At 50.9% G+C, this 8,134-nt stretch overlaps 1 non-coding gene across 1 annotated transcript; it reads right to left on the bottom strand.

Annotated features, from left to right (window-relative positions):
- Window positions 1-7,630: 7,630 nt before the first annotated feature.
- Window positions 7,631-7,703, bottom strand: trnal-cag (transfer RNA leucine (anticodon CAG)). Its single transcript has one exon. It is a non-coding gene; the product is annotated as a tRNA-Leu (tRNA).
- Between the last annotated feature and the right edge of the window lie 431 nt (window positions 7,704-8,134).

The following is an 8,134-nucleotide window of genomic DNA, read 5'->3' as shown; positions in this document are numbered from 1 at the left end:
CACTTTTCTTTTGGCTCGGGTAATTGTTCAGACGCAAGAGTTGTGTCAGGTGTGGTGTGAGCCCATCTGCTTCTGAAGGTCACCGCAGGCTGAGGGACATCAAATCCTTTGGTGTGCTGTCGCAGCAAAACTTTCCGATTTTTGCATGAATGCAGCTGAAATGAAAGAAGGAAAAACTTCTATGCAAGTATCAACGCCTTCTCTAAGGATCGAACTCAGGACCTTCAGATTATGAGACTGACACGCTGCCTACTGCACTAAGAAGACACTTGTCAGCTGAGTAACTGGAGAATGTGACCAACTATGTTCGCTTCCGTGGCATCCAAAGCCAGAATGCAAAGATTGCAAAAATGCTCGAGCCAGGTAGGAGCCGAACCTGCAATCTTCTAATCCGTAGTCAGACGCGGTATCCATTGCGCCGCCGGCCCAGGCTGTGAAAAATAGCTGCGACATCAGGAAGTACACAGGACGGGCAGCATTGAAAGGCATGCGGCAGAGAATCACCAAAGATAGGCACCTCTGCCGCTTCCCTTCGATTGACAGGTGGGGAGCGGAGCAGTGCAGTCGAAAACAAAGCAAAGCAAAGTCGTCCTTAGGTGGTTGGTTGCACTCCGTCTTGAAGCAGTGCGCATTCTTTTGAAGTAAGTATGTGCGTGGTAAGTGGCAATTCGCTAAAGGCAGAGCTCATAATATGACGAGCAGTTTTCAGCTGAACATGTTGCAGCTGAGGCACAGGACAGTGCCTTCGCCGTTTTGCTTGAACACTTGCATGTGTGTGTCAGCAGGGAGTGCCTTTGAGCAGCAATGCATGTAAAGAGCCAGCACTTTCTTTCAGGCAAAGCCTCAGGCAATAGAAGTCATCTGTCCATCAGTCAGAAAGGGCTTTCGCCTGCTCCCTCTCGCTCGTGGCGGCTGCGACGTTGCGCTCAAGTCGCTTCCCTTGCGCAGGCTCGAGCTCTTCTCGGCGTCTTTCACCATATCCATGGCTTCCAGTCCTGCCCTTGCTCGCCTGCTATTGCTCAGTAACGTCGATTGGAGCAAAGCATTGAAAGTGTTCAGTGAGCAGGCCAACCTGAAGCAGGAGATTTCTGCTGGTCGTGGAATAGCGAGGAGGCAAGTGATAAGGGGCTAGTCAGATGCAAACTGGGAGCTAATGCCAGACATGAATGGGGAATTAGCTCAAATGGTAGAGCGCTCGCTTTGCATGTGAGAGGTAGCGGGATCAATGCCCGCATTCTCCACTTTTCTTTTGGCTCGGGTAATTGTTCAGACGCAAGAGTTGTGTCAGGTGTGGTGTGAGCCCATCTGCTTCTGAAGGTCACCGCAGGCTGAGGGACATCAAATCCTTTGGTGTGCTGTCGCAGCAAAACTTTCCGATTTTTGCATGAATGCAGCTGAAATGAAAGAAGGAAAAACTTCTATGCAAGTATCAACGCCTTCTCTAAGGATCGAACTCAGGACCTTCAGATTATGAGACTGACACGCTGCCTACTGCACTAAGAAGACACTTGTCAGCTGAGTAACTGGAGAATGTGACCAACTATGTTCGCTTCCGTGGCATCCAAAGCCAGAATGCAAAGATTGCAAAAATGCTCGAGCCAGGTAGGAGCCGAACCTGCAATCTTCTAATCCGTAGTCAGACGCGGTATCCATTGCGCCGCCGGCCCAGGCTGTGAAAAATAGCTGCGACATCAGGAAGTACACAGGACGGGCAGCATTGAAAGGCATGCGGCAGAGAATCACCAAAGATAGGCACCTCTGCCGCTTCCCTTCGATTGACAGGTGGGGAGCGGAGCAGTGCAGTCGAAAACAAAGCAAAGCAAAGTCGTCCTTAGGTGGTTGGTTGCACTCCGTCTTGAAGCAGTGCGCATTCTTTTGAAGTAAGTATGTGCGTGGTAAGTGGCAATTCGCTAAAGGCAGAGCTCATAATATGACGAGCAGTTTTCAGCTGAACATGTTGCAGCTGAGGCACAGGACAGTGCCTTCGCCGTTTTGCTTGAACACTTGCATGTGTGTGTCAGCAGGGAGTGCCTTTGAGCAGCAATGCATGTAAAGAGCCAGCACTTTCTTTCAGGCAAAGCCTCAGGCAATAGAAGTCATCTGTCCATCAGTCAGAAAGGGCTCTCGCCTGCTCCCTCACGCTCGTGGCGGCTGCGACGTTGCGCTCAAGTCGCTTCCCTTGCGCAGGCTCGAGCTCTTCTCGGCGTCTTTCACCATATCCATGGCTTCCAGTCCTGCCCTTGCTCGCCTGCTATTTGCTCAGTAACGTCGATTGGAGCAAAGCATTGAAAGTGTTCAGTGAGCAGGCCAACCTGAAGCAGGAGATTTCTGCTGGTCGTGGAATAGCGAGGAGGCAAGTGATAAGGGGCTAGTCAGATGCAAACTGGGAGCTAATGCCAGACGTGAATGGGGAATTAGCTCAAATGGTAGAGCGCTCGCTTTGCATGTGAGAGGTAGCGGGATCAATGCCCGCATTCTCCACTTTTCTTTTGGCTCGGGTAATTGTTCAGACGCAAGAGTTGTGTCAGGTGTGGTGTGAGCCCATCTGCTTCTGAAGGTCACCGCAGGCTGAGGGACATCAAATCCTTTGGTGTGCTGTCGCAGCAAAACTTTCCGATTTTTGCATGAATGCAGCTGAAATGAAAGAAGGAAAAACTTCTATGCAAGTATCAACGCCTTCTCTAAGGATCAAACTCAGGACCTTCAGATTATGAGACTGACACGCTGCCTACTGCGCTAAGAAGACACTTGTCAGCTGAGTAACTGGAGAATGTGACCAACTATGTTCGCTTCCGTGGCATCCAAAGCCAGAATGCAAAGATTGCAAAAATGCTCGAGCCAGGTAGGAGCCGAACCTGCAATCTTCTAATCCGTAGTCAGACGCGTTATCCATTGCGCCGCCGGCCCAGGCTGTGAAAAATAGCTGCGACATCAGGAAGTACACAGGACGGGCAGCATTGAAAGGCATGCGGCAGAGAATCACCAAAGATAGGCACCTCTGCCGCTTCCCTTCGATTGACAGGTGGGGAGCGGAGCAGTGCAGTCGAAAACAAAGCAAAGCAAAGTCGTCCTTAGGTGGTTGGTTGCACTCCGTCTTGAAGCAGTGCGCATTCTTTTGAAGTAAGTATGTGCGTGGTAAGTGGCAATTCGCTAAAGGCAGAGCTCATAATATGACGAGCAGTTTGCAGCTGAACATGTTGCAGCTGAGGCACAGGACAGTGCCTTCGCCGTTTTGCTTGAACACTTGCATGTGTGTGTCAGCAGGGAGTGCCTTTGAGCAGCAATGCATGTAAAGAGCCAGCACTTTCTTTCAGGCAAAGCCTCAGGCAATAGAAGTCATCTGTCCATCAGTCAGAAAGGGCTCTCGCCTGCTCCCTCTCGCTCGTGGCGGCTGCGACGTTGCGCTCAAGTCGCTTCCCTTGCGCAGGCTCGAGCTCTTCTCGGCGTCTTTCACCATATCCATGGCTTCCAGTCCTGCCCTTGCTCGCCTGCTATTGCTCAGTAACGTCGATTGGAGCAAAGCATTGAAAGTGTTCAGTGAGCAGGCCAACCTGAAGCAGGAGATTTCTGCTGGTCGTGGAATAGCGAGGAGGCAAGTGATAAGGGGCTAGTCAGATGCAAACTGGGAGCTAATGCCAGACATGAATGGGGAATTAGCTCAAATGGTAGAGCGCTCGCTTTGCATGTGAGAGGTAGCGGGATCAATGCCCGCATTCTCCACTTTTCTTTTGGCTCGGGTAATTGTTCAGACGCAAGAGTTGTGTCAGGTGTGGTGTGAGCCCATCTGCTTCTGAAGGTCACCGCAGGCTGAGGGACATCAAATCCTTTGGTGTGCTGTCGCAGCAAAACTTTCCGATTTTTGCATGAATGCAGCTGAAATGAAAGAAGGAAAAACTTCTATGCAAGTATCAATGCCTTCTCTAAGGATCGAGCTCAGGACCTTCAGATTCTGAGACTGACACGCTGCCTACTGCGCTAAGAAGACACTTGCCAGCTTAGTAACTGGAGAATGTGACCAACTATGTTCGCTTCCGTGGCATCCAAAGCCAGAATGCAAAGATTGCAAAAATGCTCGAGCCAGGTAGGAGCCGAACCTGCAATCTTCTAATCCGTAGTCAGACGCGTTATCCATTGCGCCGCCGGCCCAGGCTGTGAAAAATAGCTGCGACATCAGGAAGTACACAGGACGGGCAGCATTGAAAGGCACGCGGCAGAGAATCACCAAAGATAGGCACCTCTGCCGCTTCCCTTCGATTGACAGGTGGGGAGCGGAGCAGTGCAGTCGAAAACAAAGCAAAGCAAAGTCGTCCTTAGGTGGTTGGTTGCACTCCGTCTTGAAGCAGTGCGCATTCTTTTGAAGTAAGTATGTGCGTGGTAAGTGGCAATTCGCTAAAGGCAGAGCTCATAATATGACGAGCAGTTTTCAGCTGAACATGTTGCAGCTGAGGCACAGGACAGTGCCTTCGCCGTTTTGCTTGAACACTTGCATGTGTGTGTCAGCAGGGAGTGCCTTTGAGCAGCAATGCATGTAAAGAGCCAGCACTTTCTTTCAGGCAAAGCCTCAGGCAATAGAAGTCATCTGTCCATCAGTCAGAAAGGGCTCTCGCCTGCTCCCTCACGCTCGTGGCGGCTGCGACGTTGCGCTCAAGTCGCTTCCCTTGCGCAGGCTCGAGCTCTTCTCGGCGTCTTTCACCATATCCATGGCTTCCAGTCCTGCCCTTGCTCGCCTGCTATTTGCTCAGTAACGTCGATTGGAGCAAAGCATTGAAAGTGTTCAGTGAGCAGGCCAACCTGAAGCAGGAGATTTCTGCTGGTCGTGGAATAGCGAGGAGGCAAGTGATAAGGGGCTAGTCAGATGCAAACTGGGAGCTAATGCCAGACGTGAATGGGGAATTAGCTCAAATGGTAGAGCGCTCGCTTTGCATGTGAGAGGTAGCGGGATCAATGCCCGCATTCTCCACTTTTCTTTTGGCTCGGGTAATTGTTCAGACGCAAGAGTTGTGTCAGGTGTGGTGTGAGCCCATCTGCTTCTGAAGGTCACCGCAGGCTGAGGGACATCAAATCCTTTGGTGTGCTGTCGCAGCAAAACTTTCCGATTTTTGCATGAATGCAGCTGAAATGAAAGAAGGAAAAACTTCTATGCAAGTATCAACGCCTTCTCTAAGGATCAAACTCAGGACCTTCAGATTATGAGACTGACACGCTGCCTACTGCGCTAAGAAGACACTTGTCAGCTGAGTAACTGGAGAATGTGACCAACTATGTTCGCTTCCGTGGCATCCAAAGCCAGAATGCAAAGATTGCAAAAATGCTCGAGCCAGGTAGGAGCCGAACCTGCAATCTTCTAATCCGTAGTCAGACGCGTTATCCATTGCGCCGCCGGCCCAGGCTGTGAAAAATAGCTGCGACATCAGGAAGTACACAGGACGGGCAGCATTGAAAGGCATGCGGCAGAGAATCACCAAAGATAGGCACCTCTGCCGCTTCCCTTCGATTGACAGGTGGGGAGCGGAGCAGTGCAGTCGAAAACAAAGCAAAGCAAAGTCGTCCTTAGGTGGTTGGTTGCACTCCGTCTTGAAGCAGTGCGCATTCTTTTGAAGTAAGTATGTGCGTGGTAAGTGGCAATTCGCTAAAGGCAGAGCTCATAATATGACGAGCAGTTTGCAGCTGAACATGTTGCAGCTGAGGCACAGGACAGTGCCTTCGCCGTTTTGCTTGAACACTTGCATGTGTGTGTCAGCAGGGAGTGCCTTTGAGCAGCAATGCATGTAAAGAGCCAGCACTTTCTTTCAGGCAAAGCCTCAGGCAATAGAAGTCATCTGTCCATCAGTCAGAAAGGGCTCTCGCCTGCTCCCTCTCGCTCGTGGCGGCTGCGACGTTGCGCTCAAGTCGCTTCCCTTGCGCAGGCTCGAGCTCTTCTCGGCGTCTTTCACCATATCCATGGCTTCCAGTCCTGCCCTTGCTCGCCTGCTATTGCTCAGTAACGTCGATTGGAGCAAAGCATTGAAAGTGTTCAGTGAGCAGGCCAACCTGAAGCAGGAGATTTCTGCTGGTCGTGGAATAGCGAGGAGGCAAGTGATAAGGGGCTAGTCAGATGCAAACTGGGAGCTAATGCCAGACATGAATGGGGAATTAGCTCAAATGGTAGAGCGCTCGCTTTGCATGTGAGAGGTAGCGGGATCAATGCCCGCATTCTCCACTTTTCTTTTGGCTCGGGTAATTGTTCAGACGCAAGAGTTGTGTCAGGTGTGGTGTGAGCCCATCTGCTTCTGAAGGTCACCGCAGGCTGAGGGACATCAAATCCTTTGGTGTGCTGTCGCAGCAAAACTTTCCGATTTTTGCATGAATGCAGCTGAAATGAAAGAAGGAAAAACTTCTATGCAAGTATCAACGCCTTCTCTAAGGATCGAACTCAGGACCTTCAGATTATGAGACTGACACGCTGCCTACTGCACTAAGAAGACACTTGTCAGCTGAGTAACTGGAGAATGTGACCAACTATGTTCGCTTCCGTGGCATCCAAAGCCAGAATGCAAAGATTGCAAAAATGCTCGAGCCAGGTAGGAGCCGAACCTGCAATCTTCTAATCCGTAGTCAGACGCGGTATCCATTGCGCCGCCGGCCCAGGCTGTGAAAAATAGCTGCGACATCAGGAAGTACACAAGACGGGCAGCATTGAAAGGCATGCGGCAGAGAATCACCAAAGATAGGCACCTCTGCCGCTTCCCTTCGATTGACAGGTGGGGAGCGGAGCAGTGCAGTCGAAAACAAAGCAAAGCAAAGTCGTCCTTAGGTGGTTGGTTGCACTCCGTCTTGAAGCAGTGCGCATTCTTTTGAAGTAAGTATGTGCGTGGTAAGTGGCAATTCGCTAAAGGCAGAGCTCATAATATGACGAGCAGTTTGCAGCTGAACATGTTGCAGCTGAGGCACAGGACAGTGCCTTCGCCGTTTTGCTTGAACACTTGCATGTGTGTGTCAGCAGGGAGTGCCTTTGAGCAGCAATGCATGTAAAGAGCCAGCACTTTCTTTCAGGCAAAGCCTCAGGCAATAGAAGTCATCTGTCCATCAGTCAGAAAGGGCTTTCGCCTGCTCCCTCACGCTCGTGGCGGCTGCGACGTTGCGCTCAAGTCGCTTCCCTTGCGCAGGCTCGAGCTCTTCTCGGCGTCTTTCACCATATCCATGGCTTCCAGTCCTGCCCTTGCTCGCCTGCTATTGCTCAGTAACGTCGATTGGAGCAAAGCATTGAAAGTGTTCAGTGAGCAGGCCAACCTGAAGCAGGAGATTTCTGCTGGTCGTGGAATAGCGAGGAGGCAAGTGATAAGGGGCTAGTCAGATGCAAACTGGGAGCTAATGCCAGACATGAATGGGGAATTAGCTCAAATGGTAGAGCGCTCGCTTTGCATGTGAGAGGTAGCGGGATCAATGCCCGCATTCTCCACTTTTCTTTTGGCTCGGGTAATTGTTCAGACGCAAGAGTTGTGTCAGGTGTGGTGTGAGCCCATCTGCTTCTGAAGGTCACCGCAGGCTGAGGGACATCAAATCCTTTGGTGTGCTGTCGCAGCAAAACTTTCCGATTTTTGCATGAATGCAGCTGAAATGAAAGAAGGAAAAACTTCTATGCAAGTATCAATGCCTTCTCTAAGGATCGAACTCAGGACCTTCAGATTCTGAGACTGACACGCTGCCTACTGCGCTAAGAAGACACTTGCCAGCTTAGTAACTGGAGAATGTGACCAACTATGTTCGCTTCCGTGGCATCCAAAGCCAGAATGCAAAGATTGCAAAAATGCTCGAGCCAGGTAGGAGCCGAACCTGCAATCTTCTAATCCGTAGTCAGACGCGTTATCCATTGCACCGCCGGCCCAGGCTGTGAAAAATAGCTGCGACATCAGGAAGTACACAGGACGGGCAGCATTGAAAGGCACGCGGCAGAGAATCACCAAAGATAGGCACCTCTGCCGCTTCCCTTCGATTGACAGGTGGGGAGCGGAGCAGTGCAGTCGAAAACAAAGCAAAGCAAAGTCGTCCTTAGGTGGTTGGTTGCACTCCGTCTTGAAGCAGTGCGCATTCTTTTGAAGTAAGTATGTGCGTGGTAAGTGGCAATTCGCTAAAGGCAGAGCTCATAATATGACGA

The sequence above is a fragment of the Pristiophorus japonicus genome, chromosome 1, assembly GCF_044704955.1.
Source record: "Pristiophorus japonicus isolate sPriJap1 chromosome 1, sPriJap1.hap1, whole genome shotgun sequence".
Classification (NCBI taxonomy): Eukaryota; Metazoa; Chordata; class Chondrichthyes; family Pristiophoridae; genus Pristiophorus; species Pristiophorus japonicus.
This window is presented reverse-complemented; position numbering and strand designations above follow the sequence as displayed.